This window comes from Sciurus carolinensis, chromosome X (assembly GCF_902686445.1).
Source record: "Sciurus carolinensis chromosome X, mSciCar1.2, whole genome shotgun sequence".
Lineage (NCBI taxonomy): Eukaryota > Metazoa > Chordata > Mammalia > Rodentia > Sciuridae > Sciurus > Sciurus carolinensis.
Window position 1 is genome coordinate 34,511,159 of NC_062232.1, and position 15,685 is coordinate 34,526,843.

The 15,685-nt window shown below is 39.3% G+C and overlaps 1 protein-coding gene across 12 annotated transcripts in view; it reads right to left on the reverse strand.

Moving 5' to 3' along the window:
* Positions 1 to 15,685, reverse strand: part of Cask (calcium/calmodulin dependent serine protein kinase) — a 361,598-nt gene that overhangs the window by 155,967 nt on the left and 189,946 nt on the right. The window lies entirely within an intron of this gene.

A 15,685-nucleotide genomic window follows, 5' to 3' on the forward strand; every position in this document is an offset into this window, starting at 1 on the left:
AACAATATGCATTTTTTGTTTCATAAATTCACACAAATGGTGTTTTAGTATTATATCCTTTTGTAACTTTCCCCCCCTCAAATTATGTTTATATATGTTTTTAACAAGGAAGTCTTATTCATTCATTTTCACTGATGCAGTACTATACTATAAGAAAAAAATAATAGTTCATTTCTCCATTTCCTCTAACAATGGGTACTTAGGTGGTTTCCACTTTTTCCACTATTAGAAACCACACTCAAGAGAAGTCTTTTGTACGCCCTGCACCCATGCGCGAAGGTTCTCTATGGTTGACAGACGTAGGAATGTTTGGTTGGAAGGGTATATACTTCAGTTTCTCTTGGTTTTGACAAATTGCTTTCTAAAGTGATTTTACCATTTATATGCCCATCCCACCACTAGAGAGAAATGAGTTCCTATTTACCCACATCTTCACTAACACTTGGTTTTATTACATTTACTAATTTTTCTCAATCTGATAGGTGTGAAATGGTATCTCACTGTGGTTTCAATTGGCACATCCCTGATTACTAGTGCCATGAAGCATCATCTCCTATGTTTTTGCTCACATGGTTTTCTTCTTGGGTGAATGGCCTGTTCATATCTAAACCTCTCCTCCTCCTTTTTATCCTGAGTTGCTTATCTTTTTTTTATTTCTTCTAAAAAACTATGGAAGGGCTGGGGTTGTGACTCAGTGGTAGAGTACTTGCCTGGCATGTGTGAGGCACTGGGTTTGATTCTCAGCAGCACATAAAAATAAATAAATAAAATCAAGGTATTGTGTCCATCTACAACTAAAAAGATTTTTAAAAAATTGTTGAAGTAACCTAGATGCTCTTCGACCGATGAATGGATAAAGAAACTGTGGTATATATACACAATGGAATATTACTCAGCCATAAAGAAGAATAAAATTATGGCATTTGCAGGCAAATGGATGAAATTGGAGAATATCACGCTAAGTGAGTTAAGCCAATCTCAAAAAACCAAAGGACAAATGATCTCGCTGATAAGCAGATGATGATACATAATGGGGGGCGGGAGGGAGGCAAGAATGGAGGAAGAAGGGACTGTATAGAGGGAAAAGAGGGGTGGGAGGGGTGAAGGGAAGGAAAAATAACAGAATGAATCAAACACCATTACCCTTTGTAAATGTATGATTACACAAATGGTATGCCTCTACTTCATGTACAACCAGAGAAACAAGTTGTACCCCATTTGTTTACAATAAAAATTCAAAAAAATCCTTGAAGTAGTTCTTTATATATTCTGCAGCATAATCCTTTCTTATTAATATGGGCTGCAAATTAGTTCTAATGTGCTTGCCTTTTATTTTGTATATGATTTCTTTTGCTCATAAGCAAAGTAAAAATATTTTTCCAATCAACAAATCTCGATTAAATACTGGCCCTTTAATACACATTCCTCAAGGACTAAGCTGAAGAATCTGTAGATAAAATTATATAATTCAACAGCTTGGCATTTCAGTTACAAATAATACAGAGGCATCTAATTAGGTGATCCCTGAAAACATGAATGCAAATATTTTCTGGGCATTAACTACAAAACCCAAACACCTGAGTACAGATATGTAAAAGAACTTTAAAGAGACAGAAAGTCTCTTAGACCAGAGGACCTGATTAAATGTACTAGTATATCTAAGGAAAGAATTAACTGCTCACTAGTGGGTGAAGTAAAATTGGGGGGGGAGTTTCCAGGAAAATGTAGGTATTGCCCATTCAAACGCAGTCCAGGGGATTAGTCTTGGCCAATGGATGTGGAGTACTTTGATTTAATTGGTAAGGGCAGGACAAGAATTATGGTGAGTCTGAACCTGTTAGGCTTTATTAGCCCAATAATATCATTAAGTAATTAGCCAAGAAGCAGTATAACAGGTTAAAAGGGTGGGTAACACAGACTGCTCAATTTTTGGTTCCACCAATTACTACGTAATCTTGAATCAGCTTTAGTTCCTCTACTGAGAGGGTTGTTAGGAAGATCAAATGAGTTTTAAAAAATGCACCAAGCAAGTAGGAAACATTCAATGTTATCCAAATATCCAAAGGCCAAGGAAAGATAGAGGAAAAACACAAAATGGAATGGGCAGAAGCTGAGAGTAAACTTTGGAACTAGAGATATACCGAGGGAGCCAATTTGGATCCAATGAGTGGAGGAAGTAACTCAAAAGGGGTAATTTAGCCTTAGCTTTCATTCATTATAACAATGTCCTGGACAGGAGAGGTAGCCGATTCATTCCATTTTATGCTAGTCAGAACCATACTCTGAAATTTGAGCAAGTAGAATATGAGGGTGCCCGGTGAGATGTCAGAAGAAGATATGCTAAAACATATCCAGTCCTTGGCTTTGTTCTGCATAATCAGAGTGGTTGAACCGGTTACCACATTGCATTGTGAAATGGGGACAAGCACCTTCATTAGAAACCTGGCTTGGTTGGGCAGGATGGCGCACGCCTGTAATCCCAGCGGCTCAGGAGGCTGAGGCAGGAGGATCATGAGTTCAAAGCCAGCCTCAGCAATGTAGCAAGGCCCTCAGCAACTCAGTGAGACCCTGTCTCTAAATAAAATATAACAAGGGCTGGGGGATGTGGCTCAGTGGTTAAGCACCCCTGGGTTCAATCTCTAGTACAAAAAACAAAAACAAAAAAACCAAAACCAAAATCTGGCTCAATAGCAAGAAAGCAGGTGGGAATGGTAATCACTCTACTGTGCCATATTTTCAAATTTTGTCCAACGGTAAGTTTCTAGACCCAAAGTTTTTAAGGTCTTCCATCAATACTGCTAGCATAGCTGTTATAGACAGTTCCTTAGTAGACAGTTCCCTTCTACATTTCCTGCCTCTTCTACAGTCCTATTAATTATGGAGACTTTCTAGCACCCCTGTCACCCCACCTTGTTTTTATTTCCCTTGCCAGTACTCAGCAGCACCTCTTTCTCTTCCCTGATTCACTTTTGTCTCTTGTTTGCCTGCATTCTCTTTTAAATGCCTTTCTCACCATCGATGGCCCTGTTCTCTTGTGGTCCACCTCCCTGCCCCCATCTGTCAGAAGCAGAAATGCTTCAATTCCACGTAGAGATTCAGTTTTTACTCAAAGAAAAACACTTGTTTCCTCTATATTAATAAAAAACATGTTCAGATGGCTGCAAAGGGAACTGATGAGGTTTGCATGCATGTTCATATTCAGTTCCCCTTTGTGGCTAGCAAGGCTTGAAAAACACAGGAACACGTAGGGTCAGCTCTTGTGGGGACAGACTGGAGGGTTCCAGATATCTGTGGCAAGGAGGGAGAGAAGGCAGCTAAGTAAGTCAATGTGAATTTTATGGTCCAGTGATCTCAGGTTTGTGATACTGAAAATAACAGAAACTTTGAGTAATGAGTACAACGTAGGGCCTCGGGCGGAAAGCCGCCCCCTCCCTGCGAGCCTAGTCATCTTTCTCCAGCTATTCCTGCTCTAGTATTGGAGGTATCAGTGAATTTATCCAGCTTTCAGGATGGAACACACTATCGGGAAGTAGCACAAACAGACTTTTGTTCTGGTTTTACTGAAAAGTTAGATTAATAACCTGGAAACAGAAAAGGGAGAGACTATAGAGGATAAAAAAATACAAAGGAAACAGCATGACTTCACGGCACATTTAATATATCTTTTTTTTTTGTTCCCACCCTGTCTGAGGGTCCGGGGATTCGAACCAGGGTCCTTGTGCATGCTAGGTGATCACTCTCCAAGAGGAGCTACCTCTTCAGTTTTCTTTCATTTAATATATCTTTAAAAATGAAGAAGAAACAAAACAACAGGAGCTCCACGTGGGACAGGATGGGCATCTTTTTGCAAAGTACAATGTCTTTTTCTTTGAGGGATATTACCCAGGAAACACTGAACTCTGAGATATACATACTATATTCATCTCTAAGGAAAGAGGCAATTCACTGCACTTTAAGGGAAAAAATGTGTTGTTAGAGCTTTAAAATTACAAGCATATTAAAAGAAGTGAGGTAGATTAAAAATGACCCTGCCACTTCTCTCAGTCACTCTTTTTTAATCTGGATGGGCATTGAGACTTGCTTTGACCAGTAAAAATATTGTGGCCAGGCGTGGTGGTGCATGCCTGTAATCCCAGCGGCTCAGGAGGCTGAGGCAGGAGAATCTCGAGTTCAAAGCCAGCCTCAGCCAACTTAGCGAGACTCTAAGCAACTCAGCAGATCCTGCCTCTAAATAAAATATAAAAAAGGGCTGGGGATGTGGTTCAGTGGTAAAGTGTCCCTGGGTTCAATTCCTGGCACCTAATAATAATAATAATAATAATAATAATAATATAAAAAATAATATATTGTGGACATTATACAACATCTGAGCAAAGCTTTAAGACACCTTGCAGCTCCCAGTTTTGCTGTCTTGGAATCCAAAGATCATCTCATTGTAAATAAATCCAGGATGAAAAATCAAATAGAGAGGGATGTCCTGCCTGCCCAACCATCCCAAGTAACTCTCTAGACATGTGAGTGAGGACATCTTGAACCATCAAGCCTCAGTTAGCTGCCAGATGACTGAGTTGCATGAATGGTCCCAGGTGAGACTCAGAAGACCTGCCCAGCTGAGCTTAGAACAAACTGCAGAATTGAGAGGGAATGAAGGACTGTTTTGTTAAGCCACCAAGTCTGGGGGTGGTTTAGCATGCAGCAACAGATAAATGATGCATACAAAATGTAAATGAAGAGAATGTATGGAATGAATCTCTAAAAAAGTGACAATGAATTTAAGAAATTCCTTTAGCAACAAAAGACAATGCCCCAGATTATTTTACTTGGAAGCTCATAAGGCTTATGTGTGTTTGTGTGCATGTGTGTGTAAGACAGAGAGAGGCAGAGTTCTTAAACCTTTTGCAGGGTGGGGAGTAGTGAGGTTACAGAAGGTTTTGGTAACAGACCCTCTGTCCTCAGGGACACTAACAAGCACATACTCCCCCTGATGGAGACAGCTGAATAATGAGACAACCAGTTTAGGGTGTCTTTTTTTTTTCTTCCTTTCCCTGGTACTGGGGATCATCCCAGGGACACTCTACCACTGAGTCACACCCTCACCCCTTTTTAGTTTTTAGTTTGAGACAGGGTCTTGCTATGTTACCCAGGCTGGCCTCCAACTTGTGATCCTCTTGCCTCAGCCTCCCAAGTTGATGGGATTACCTGCAAGCACCACTGCATCTGGCTAGGGCATCTCTTAAGATGAGGGAGTCTTCATAGGCTGACAGGAGAAAGTGACCACAGTGGAGGATAAAGGTGATGTCTCCTATGCTTTCTTCAAAAGGTGAAACATGCTTTAAATTACACTTATTAACTGCTATCATTACAAACCTTTTAGTACTATTTGCCTTTTACGACTATATCCATCAGTTGCTATAATTTTTTTAAAGTTAAAAACTGAAAGATGGTAATGAAAACTTTCACATACTAAAATGTCAGGACTTTCTTTTACACCTGACTGTGTAGAGGAAAAAGGGAAGGGGAGGAGGCAGGTGGCGGGGAGGAAAGATAGTGGAATGAGACAAATATCATTACCCTATGAACATGTATGAGCACATGAATGGTGTGAATCTACACCGTGTACAACCACAGAAATGAAAAGATGTACCCCATTTGTGTACAATGAATCAAAATGCAGTCTGTAAAAATAAAAATAAATAAATAAATAAATATGGCAGCAGAAAACAAAAAGGACTTTCTTTTTACCATCCGGATAATATGGCTGTGAACATCTTACCAAGGTGACTCTTGTGAGAATTACTAGTATAAAATAAAACAAAACAATCCCCAAAGGACACATTCTATTAAAGGCAGGTAAGTGTTACTCGGTTTTCATCTTAAGGACAGAAATCCATTGTCTGTACAATTATTTTTATTCTATCACTTTTAAAGTGGTTTTCAGTTACTAAAATAAAGTTGATAATTTTATCGGAGCTTAAAAATGAAAACAAAAAGAAACCCTAAACTTTTCTATTGCTTTAAGTTTCCAGTTAGAAAACAGTGCAACGCGACAGCGTCAGTAGCTGATAGCAATGGGTTTATCAAGGACCAGTGATATAGTGCCCTCTGCTGGCCAAAGCACCACGCAAGCAGTGAACCACTTCCAGAGTGTGTAAAAATTTAACGCAGGCATCTTCTTTTCAATTTTCTTCTAGTAGATATTTCTGGAGATATGGAACTCTAGAGATCTTATTATTTCCAAGATTCAATGCCTTATTTGCAGTTTTATTAAAACAACATATTTTAGGCTGGTTTTCATTGGAGGAAGAGAAAGATGAGGCAAGAGGAAAATGTTATAAACTGTGCTACATATGCTTCTATTTGAGAAATAAATAAAACAAGACTTATTTAGAATGATGCCTTAAAATGATTGCTTCAAGTCTAACATAGCTCTATCAAAGGATTACCAAGATGCAAATACCAATGAAACTGTGGATTTAGGCAAGAATCATCATCAATGGATGCTAAATCCATGGTGTGGAAGAGAAACATTGAAGGGTCTCAAAATATGACCCTCAGAATACTTATAATTACAAAGGGAAAAGGGTACCTTTACAATGGGAGGTTGGCAGGAGTTAGTAAATTTCCAGGCTGAAATCTGGAAACATACCTAAATGGGATACATTTTTTGGTTACCTTATTCAAAATAATAAAATAGACTGTGAGTACTGTCTTATACTGTGAGAGTCAGTATAAAGTACCCTATAGGAATGTAGGCTCCGAAATCAGACCATGCGGGGTTACAGTATACTAGTTGTATCACCACAGGCAAGTCACTTGTCCTATGTGGATATAAAACTATCATCTGGAATATGAAAGTAATAATAGCATTTATTTTAGAAATATATTTAAAATTCAGTGGCTGTCATTTATTATTGTCAATCTTTCTTCTTTTCTCCTTCCTTCCTTCTTGTGCTAGTGATGGAACCCAAGGCCTTGTGCATGCTAGGCAGGTGCTGTACCATTGAGCTACATCCCCAGTCCTGTTACTGATTTTTTTTAAACAGTGGTTCTCAGAAAAACTTGTTACTTCAATACTTGGTGCTCTGAATATGAGAAACTGAATGCAGATACTAACCTACTAACCAGTACAGGAGGAAGACTTCAGATACTCAGTTCTTCCTCATCTCTTTCTTTTCCCCCTTTCAATAAGGATGGAAAGTGACCTGAAACAAGGACTTAACTTTAAGATGATTTTGTCTAGAAATTCAAAAGAAGTGATTGGTTGTTGTTTCCCAGGGTCTGGATGTGATAAACACACACACACACACACACACACACACACACGCACACAAAATCTATTCAATACAGTGGACTAAAATATTTTTAGAATCTTATCAAATGCTTCATTTTCAGAAATCTTTACTTCTGTATTTTCAAAGAACCTATAGGAAGAAATGATTTTTTGCCTGGCTGGTATAGGTTAAGCATGCCTGTAACCCCAGCTACTTGGGAAGCTGAGAGAGGAGGATCACAAGTTCTAAACCAGCCTCAGCAATTTAGTGAGACCCTGTATCAAAATAAAAAAATAAGGCCGGCGTGGTGGTGCAAGCCTGTAAGCCCAGCAGCTTGGGAGGCTGAAGCAGGAGGATGGCAAGTTCAAAGCCAGACTCAACAACTTAGCGAGGTACTAAGCAACTCAGTGAGACATTGTCACAAAATAAAATAGAAAAAGGGCTGGGGATGTGGCTCAGGGGTTGAGTGCCCTGGATTCAATCCCTGGTACCAATAAATAAATAAATAAAATAAAATATTGAAAAGGGCTGTGGATCTAGCTGAGTGGTGAAGCTGCCCAGTACCATAAAAATAAAACAACAAACAAATAAACAAAAACTAGAGAGAGCCAGAGAGAGAGAGAGAGAATGGTTGCTTCTGAAACATGATGTGACTCAAATTTAATTCAAAGATGCCAAAATTCAAAGACATTTTTGCCTTGTCTCACCTGTCGCTAAGGTTTGTCCCCTCCCCTAAACTTGCTAATTTCTCATCTGCTTTCCACCTCTGAGGTGAACCTAATTCTTGTGACCACCACTGAGCCCACATAGCGTTTCTGTGTTGTGCATTCTTAATGTGCAGCCAGCACATTGAGGCCTCTATGAATAGACAAAAGTCACAGTTGAGGGACAGTGAAATTCGGATCATTAGGTTCATTTATGTTTTGTCATTACACTTTCCTCAGAAAGTTAATAACTTTTCTGTGCAATTACAAATGTCCAAACTTTGGACTGTATTCTCTGCTGTTTTTAGCAGTACTTGAGACAAATGCTCCCACTACTTGTTGAGAAATCAGCTCTTGTGAGGAAGGAGAGGTGCTTTTTCTGCACCCCAGGTGGGACGCCCATGATAAGAGCTGCTTGTAAGCAGGAGGTGAGGGCCTGAGCAGTGCAACTGGAAACAGGGCTGTGGCCAGACACCACATCCTGAATAGAGCAGGGGGCTCAACTGACCTTGAACAAACCACAGCTTTGAGCAACAAGGCTGTGCCTCATTCCTTCTTAAGGCGATCACTGCTGGGGTGTGTATTGAACTGGGCAAGACTTACCACTGATCCCTTTTTAGAAAAAGTATCATCTTTAGCTTGTGATGTTCTGATGTGGACAAAATGGGGCAGGTCTTCTCCTCCTGCACAACAGTCTTCTGATGCTCTGAGCTCCTGATTGGTCAGACAGAGTGTCCAGAAGGCCAAGTGCAGCCGGTTTAGACAGGAGCTTGGACGGCCTAAAATAACTTTTGAGTTGAAGCACAAAGGTCCAAAGCTGTCCTGTGTTCTCTGATTTCTGACTCTCAGGGAAATTGATAAGGGACTGTAATTCTAATTCCCAAGAATTCATGTGAGTCAGGAAGGTTGTCATTGTACCCTTGCTGTATGCAGCCCACCGAAATGATTGACCACATGCCTGTCCTTTGGACCACTCTCACTGAACCACTCCAAAGGAATTCTGGGGCCAGATTACATATTGCAGTTGATACTCACACTAGTATCAAGGAAACTTAGCACAAGACAGGATTTGAATTGTAGGAAACTAACACTTCAAGGAGGCAGATCTTGAGGGTCAGAGTAGAATACTTAGGAGATAAGTAATTTGGCAGGTGATACAGGAAGTAATTAGAACTGAGGCAAGAGCATTTGGACTCTCAACAAAAGCAGAACTTTGAAGAGGAGAAGGATGGGAAAGATGAAGAACTAAAGAAAACTCCCACTGATCTGAATAAGAAAAGTCTCAAGGGGCCACATTTTGCAGAGATCCTGCAAAATACTAAAGTATTTATTACACTTTATAAATATTAAAGTATTTATTTATTCTTGACATTTCTCCTTGACAAGTAATCTTTTTCTTCGTCTCATGCTCTCTGATACTTCTTTTCTATCCATTACAACAACATTTCCCAATTTCTTAGGAAAATGTAAATAAAACTTGTCTGTTATTTCCATTAGGAACACAAAATCACTTAAATCATGAAAAATTGATACTGATATTGCTGGAATACAAATTAGCTTAATGAAGTTCAGTGCTTACAAAGAGTGAAAAGAATGGTCTTTATTTCTTCTGTAGTTAGTCCATTTCTGCTGCCTCAGAGTCTAGAACAGGAAACCCTGCCTGAAGGAAGTTAAAAGCACTTGAAACTGGACCCTAGTTTATTTCTCCTACATATCATAAGGTGCCATTATTGATCAGCAAGGAAAGCCAGTAATTTTTGCTTTCCGAGGCAGAGAAAGAGGTTGCTTTAAAGCTAATTTACTAGTTGGGTCTACCTTACCCACACTACTTAACCTCTTCCAGCCTCAGTTTCCACCACCCACCTCCAGGGTTCTTTTATGTAAAATCCCTGCTTCACAGTTGTCGTTCCCAGGTGTTCTCTTCTCGTTCCTTCTTTTGCTTTCACAAAGCCTTTCAGAATCACTTCGACTCACTGTTTCCTCCCTAGAAAGGGCAGCATTTGAAGTCTGTAGCACACATCGCATATGAATCTAAATTCGTGGCTTGCTTTTGGAATCTCTCTTAAATTTCCAGAAATCCTGAATTAGTTTGTGGCTAACAGACTAGTTCTGTGACCTCTACATGCCATTGAAAACACAGTAGGAACTCTGATGAATATTTGTTGAGTGAATTGCACTGTTTAAGAAAAATACAGAGCCCTAAAAATCAAAATAGTCTAAGAAGGTAACAGTGGCCACACTTGGGAGTTGTCCTTGGCAGAGTCATTCCCTCCCCCACCCCACCCCTTCCGTTTCTTCTCCCTTTGTCTGGCATTCTAAATTAGCAGCAGCCGAATCATTGAGGTGTTAACCGCTCAACCTTTCTTTAGATGTACAGAACCCAGAATATCTGGTGATCTGCGGGAAAACAATGTGTAACACCCCTCCTTATTCTTTGAATATGTACATCAACTAACACAAAGCACACAAATTGTTGTGATGTTTAACTTGAAGGAGAGTCATGTTTGTAACTAGACCCAGGAGGTCAGGGTCTATTGGGACATTCGGGTCAGAGGAAGTTAGGGGAGGAGACACAAGCCCAGGAAGATCAGAAGACAACTTAGTAGGGAGGCTTCCTGCCCATTGTCCCATTACATTTCCATTCCCTCCATACAAAAGCCCTATTGTGAACTTCAGTTCCCCAAGATAGAACTTTTAGCAAGGTAGCTCCCCTCCATCTTCTCAGGGCCGGCTTGAATAAAACTGGTTTCTTTTCCACCATCTCCCAAGTCTAGACTTTTGAACAGTGAACTGACAGACCTGGATATGGTAAAAAGAATTGGCAAAATTTACATCTATTCAGGTGCTTTGCCGGATAAATGGTTCTGACTCTGGTTCAATGATTGCTTCACATTTGTGGTAGATGTTAAGATACCCCCAGTGATCATCACCTCCTGATATTTACTCTTCCCACAAGTCAGGTGTGGCTCTGGGTGACTAACAGAACACTGCAGAAGTGACAGTGTTGACTTCAGAGGCTAGATTTTTTTTCTTTTTTAAAGAAAGGTATTCCAGTTATGGACTTGTTCTAGTGAATTACTTGCTCTAAGGAAAGCTAGTCACTGTACTGAGAGGACAGATGGCTGGGTGACCTGGGGAAACTTTTATGACCTTTCTGAGCTTCAGTTTTCCACACCTTTAAAATGGAAATATTTATTTCTCAGGGCATTATGAAGATTAAATAAGAATTGCATATAAAGCTAATAGCAGGAAGTCTGGCACATAGGAAGCTCTCCTGAAATGTGATAGTTAATGGTGGTGGTGGGGATGAGAGAAGCTCTAGTGGCAGTGAGATAGGGATTTAGGATAGAGGGAAACCCTGAATCTTAAAGGAAACACCCAAGAGCCATTGAGATGTAAAAAGCATAGTAGTAAATCTTGAACAACATGCCCTTGGCTTCTGCAATGGTAAAGTGAGGGAAATACGCAAGCAGAGGAAAACTGGTGTGAAATCGTGCGACTCCACCCTGGATCAACCTACAGTACCGCTCCTGACACAGCCCTTCCATAAGTACCGGATCCCCACCCCCAGCCTAGGTCGGGGCTGCTTCTTACTCTGAAGGCAGTTCGCATTCTTGAATGCTTATCTACCTTCCTAAAAAACCTCTGTCTCTGCCTTTTCTGGCTCCTGCTGAAATTCTTTTCTTCCAAGAACCCCCACCGGTCCTGAGTTGAGATCTCCCTCTCCTCGAGGAACTCCTCGGACCCTTCTCCAGAGACTTCTCTTCTCCTGCAACAGCAGCAGGTGAGTGGATGTGAGGCGTGAAGGAAAGAGGAATCCAGGATGAGCCCTAGGTTTTTGGCTTGAATGACTGAAGGAGCGATGGTATGTATCGTACACTGAGTTTTGGGGACAATGGAGGAAACATGGTTATTCTTTTTTTTATTTTTCTGAGTCAAAGATGCTTAAGCCCTAATAGGTAATATTAAAATGATATTTTAATCACTTGGAAACAGCATTCCATTTCCATTCTTTCTTTTCTAAATTACTTCAAGCTGCTTTTTTTTGGGGGGGGGTGGTGTCAGGAATTGAACCCAGGGCCTTGTGCATCAAGCTGCTTTTTTTTGTTCTTCCTTTTGTGGTGCTAGGAATTGAACCCAGGCACACAGCTCTACCACTGAGCTACACCCCCAGCACCAAGCCGGTTTTTGCTCTAAATAATTCCTTCCAGGAACATGAGAAATTGCTTAAGTAGATATGATGGGAATTCTAGAAGTCAAATTTCTGCAATCAATAGCCATGTACCCTGGATGAGTGATTACTTTTTTTTTTTTTTTTTTTGGTACCGGGGATTGAACCCTGGGGCACTTGACCACTGAGCCACATCCCCAGCCCCTTTTTGTATTTTTTATTTAGAGACAGGGTCTCACTGAGTTGCTCAGGGGCCTCACTAAGTTGCTGAGGCTGGCTTTGAACTCAGAATCCTCCTGTCTCCGCCGCCCGCGCTGTGCATGCCACAGTCCCTGCTAACTACCCTTAATTAAATGATGGCAAGCATTGCAAAGATGCACAGCAGCAGGACAGGCTCCAGAAACTTCAGAGAGTTTTCACTTTTGCTTTAGAAAAAAATATTAGCAAACATCATAGAGAATTTATGCAATCGGCATGAAATAAGGTTTAAGTGTTGGGGGTTATGAGAAGTAGCAGAGTGCTTTTATTAATTTTAAATGATTTACTAATAGCTAAAGTGCTCAGACTTGATAAAATTAGATTTCTGTTCTCTGTTCTCTTTTTTAGACTCCCACTGGTTTAACTGCCCTAGGAAGGTAGTGCTTGAGGCAAGTTTGACTCCCCAGATGTACACGCTCGGCTTTCATTTAGTTAGTAGTTCACCAACTGACTAAAATATCATATATAAAATTGGTTTCATAATTCTTTATATTATAACTACTCATCTGATCTGAGGCCTATTTGCCACTTCCCAGGATTCCCCAAATTCAATTACAAATGCTCCAAATAACGTACTACAGTGGACCCAAAGCCCTAAGTGCAGTCTGTGCTGACAATGAACTTCTCTGGGTCTCAGCTTCTTCAACCTTAAAATGAAAGATCTCAACTCAGGCGGGATCATGAAATTCTAGTCCAGTTCTATGATACATGATTCTGGAAAGCTGTTTTTAAGAAAAGTTGGCGTGTGTTTGCCTCTATTCTTGATAAAGATGGACAGCAAATAAGCTACCCATAAAGGATATTACAGATAAGTTTATGGAAACATTTGTACCAATATTTATTGGTTTCCCTCTATCACTGTGTCACATAAAATTAACTAGCTATGGGGAATTAAACCTTTGAACTTAACTGCAGCCAAGCATTCTTCATAAAGCTGAGGTATAACTACTAGTTCATGAAATAATCATAAGGAAATATTTTATATATATGTATATATATATTGCACATCAACTTCCTCTCACCACAGAAATAGAGAAATGAGGGCTTTTTTTTTGAGGAGGTGGTTGCTACATTTACCATAACTACTGAATTTCTTCAATGCTCAGTTTAATTTCCTTTTTCCCCCCCACTGTAGTTGGTGTCATGCAAGAATCTATTTACACTGACTAAGAATACTGGAAGAGTGAAGATCAGAGAGTTGTAAGTCTGAAATCCGCATCGCTACCTTGAACAATATAACTTTAGCTGGCATAAACAGACAGGTAAGGGTGATTATTTATTGATTTTAGCTTATAAATTTGTTTTATAAGAACTGTAACAGGTCTAAACTGTTTCAATTTTGAAAACTGATAATTAGGAAAGGTAATCAGCACATTTATGTAGAGAATATTAGTAGTTGTTATAAGTTGTAGAACTTTTTTCATTTGTCAAATTGGCAGACACACAATGTCTACATGAGTAACTTGACAGGCATTCTAGTGAGGTGAATGTCGACTTGGAGACATTTTCTGGAAAGCAATTCTGTATCTGCAACATGTCATTTTGATTTGATTTAAATGTAAAGATATTTCCCAAATTTTGGAAAACAATTTATCTCGTAGTTTTAAAATCACAGTTTATTTTTAAAGGACAGGTACACAGTAGACACAAATTTTGGAAGTGAAAGATGAACTGATTTTCCTTTGCTACCTTGAGATCCTGCCTTGAGACTCAACATCGACTGTCTGATAAAGCTAGCTTCTGTCAACGTCTTTTACCTTTCTTTTGTTCAGGAGCATTTTGCTATTGATATTCACAGAGAAGCACCATTGCTTTTGCTGTTTTTAGTGTGTTATGTATTATCCACACAAGGCAAGGGCTGGTGCTTTTCTTTAATATCATCATAAAAGGAAGCTCCATTCCTTAGGGAAAATCAAAATCTACTTTGAGCAGATAAATTTTTCTGAAGAAATAAACTGCCTCACTTCATTCTTTATTTGACTGATTTTTAAATCAGTGAAGTTACAGATTAGGTTTTATATATTTATAACTGCATCTACACTAACTGCAACCAGATTACAGTTCTCTGATACAGACTCACTCTGAAGCATATGGACTGTTTTCTAAATAAAAATCACAAAGAAATAAATAAAATGATGAAGACAGGGGTAGGTATTAATTAAGTGCTCAATGTTTGAACCTAGAGACTGCACAGAGTTTAAGTTTTTAAGTCTTTGAGTGTAGACTGTGTGGTTTAAAAAATCATTTTGAAATTATAATATCATATTTGGAAAAAATGCCTAGTTCTGTAAAAACTGACATAATTTTAAAGCAACCCAAGAGGCAGAAAATTAATAAAACCACAATTGTGAAGAGGGATAGAGACTAAAAAAGCCCTCAGGAGCTGAGGGCTGAGATTGGCATACGATAAAAATTTTATGCTTATCAAAACAGAGAATGCAATGTTTTAAAAAAAGGATTGAAAAACCCTGTTGTAGATCATAAATGAGTGGAGAATGCGGTGCTCAGAAAGCAGTGGTGAAGAACAGAGAGAAAAGTGGAACATTCTGAATAGAGATCATGGTTCTTATTTGGCCAGAATCCAGTAACTTGTCTTTGTTATTTACTGCCTGAACAAAATAAGGAAATAAGGAGAAAAGTAAGAATGAAAAAGAGCTCGTCATTCTTCAACACTTCATGTGTACTCTGCACAGCAAGAAAGATTTAAAAAAAAGAAATAAAAAAGCAAAAACCACACCTGCATTTATTCTGTGATTAGAACAGCACATCCTCTAAACAAATTTAAAACTGAAAGATACTAATTACACATGAGGACACTTGAGGGCGCTCTAGCCAACAAGCACAGCAACTACAGTTCTGACATAATTGTAAAGTCAACTTATTATTGAAAATATGACAGTTTAACATTAACTATTTGAGGTGAAAAATTACTGACACCCTTTGGCAATGATCCTGGGATTTGGGCGTCTATCCTTGGTCACTATGTTTTCCTTTATTTAAATTTAGGCTCTTTCCTGAGTTTTTGTTCATGAGGAATTGAGTTTACTTCTGGATTATGAAAAGGGGCTCTTAATAGTAGTGGGTTATAGAGAAGTGTTTTAAACCTAGCCAGGAAAGACTATTTGCATGTAGTTAATGTATTAATTAAAAAGAGTCTTATCCCTCTATTTTTCTCTTTGGTACCAGGGATTGAACTCAGGGGTACTCTACCACTGAGCTATACCCCAGGCCTTTTTTTGAGATGGGGTCTTGCAAAATTGCAGAGGCTGACCTCAGACTTT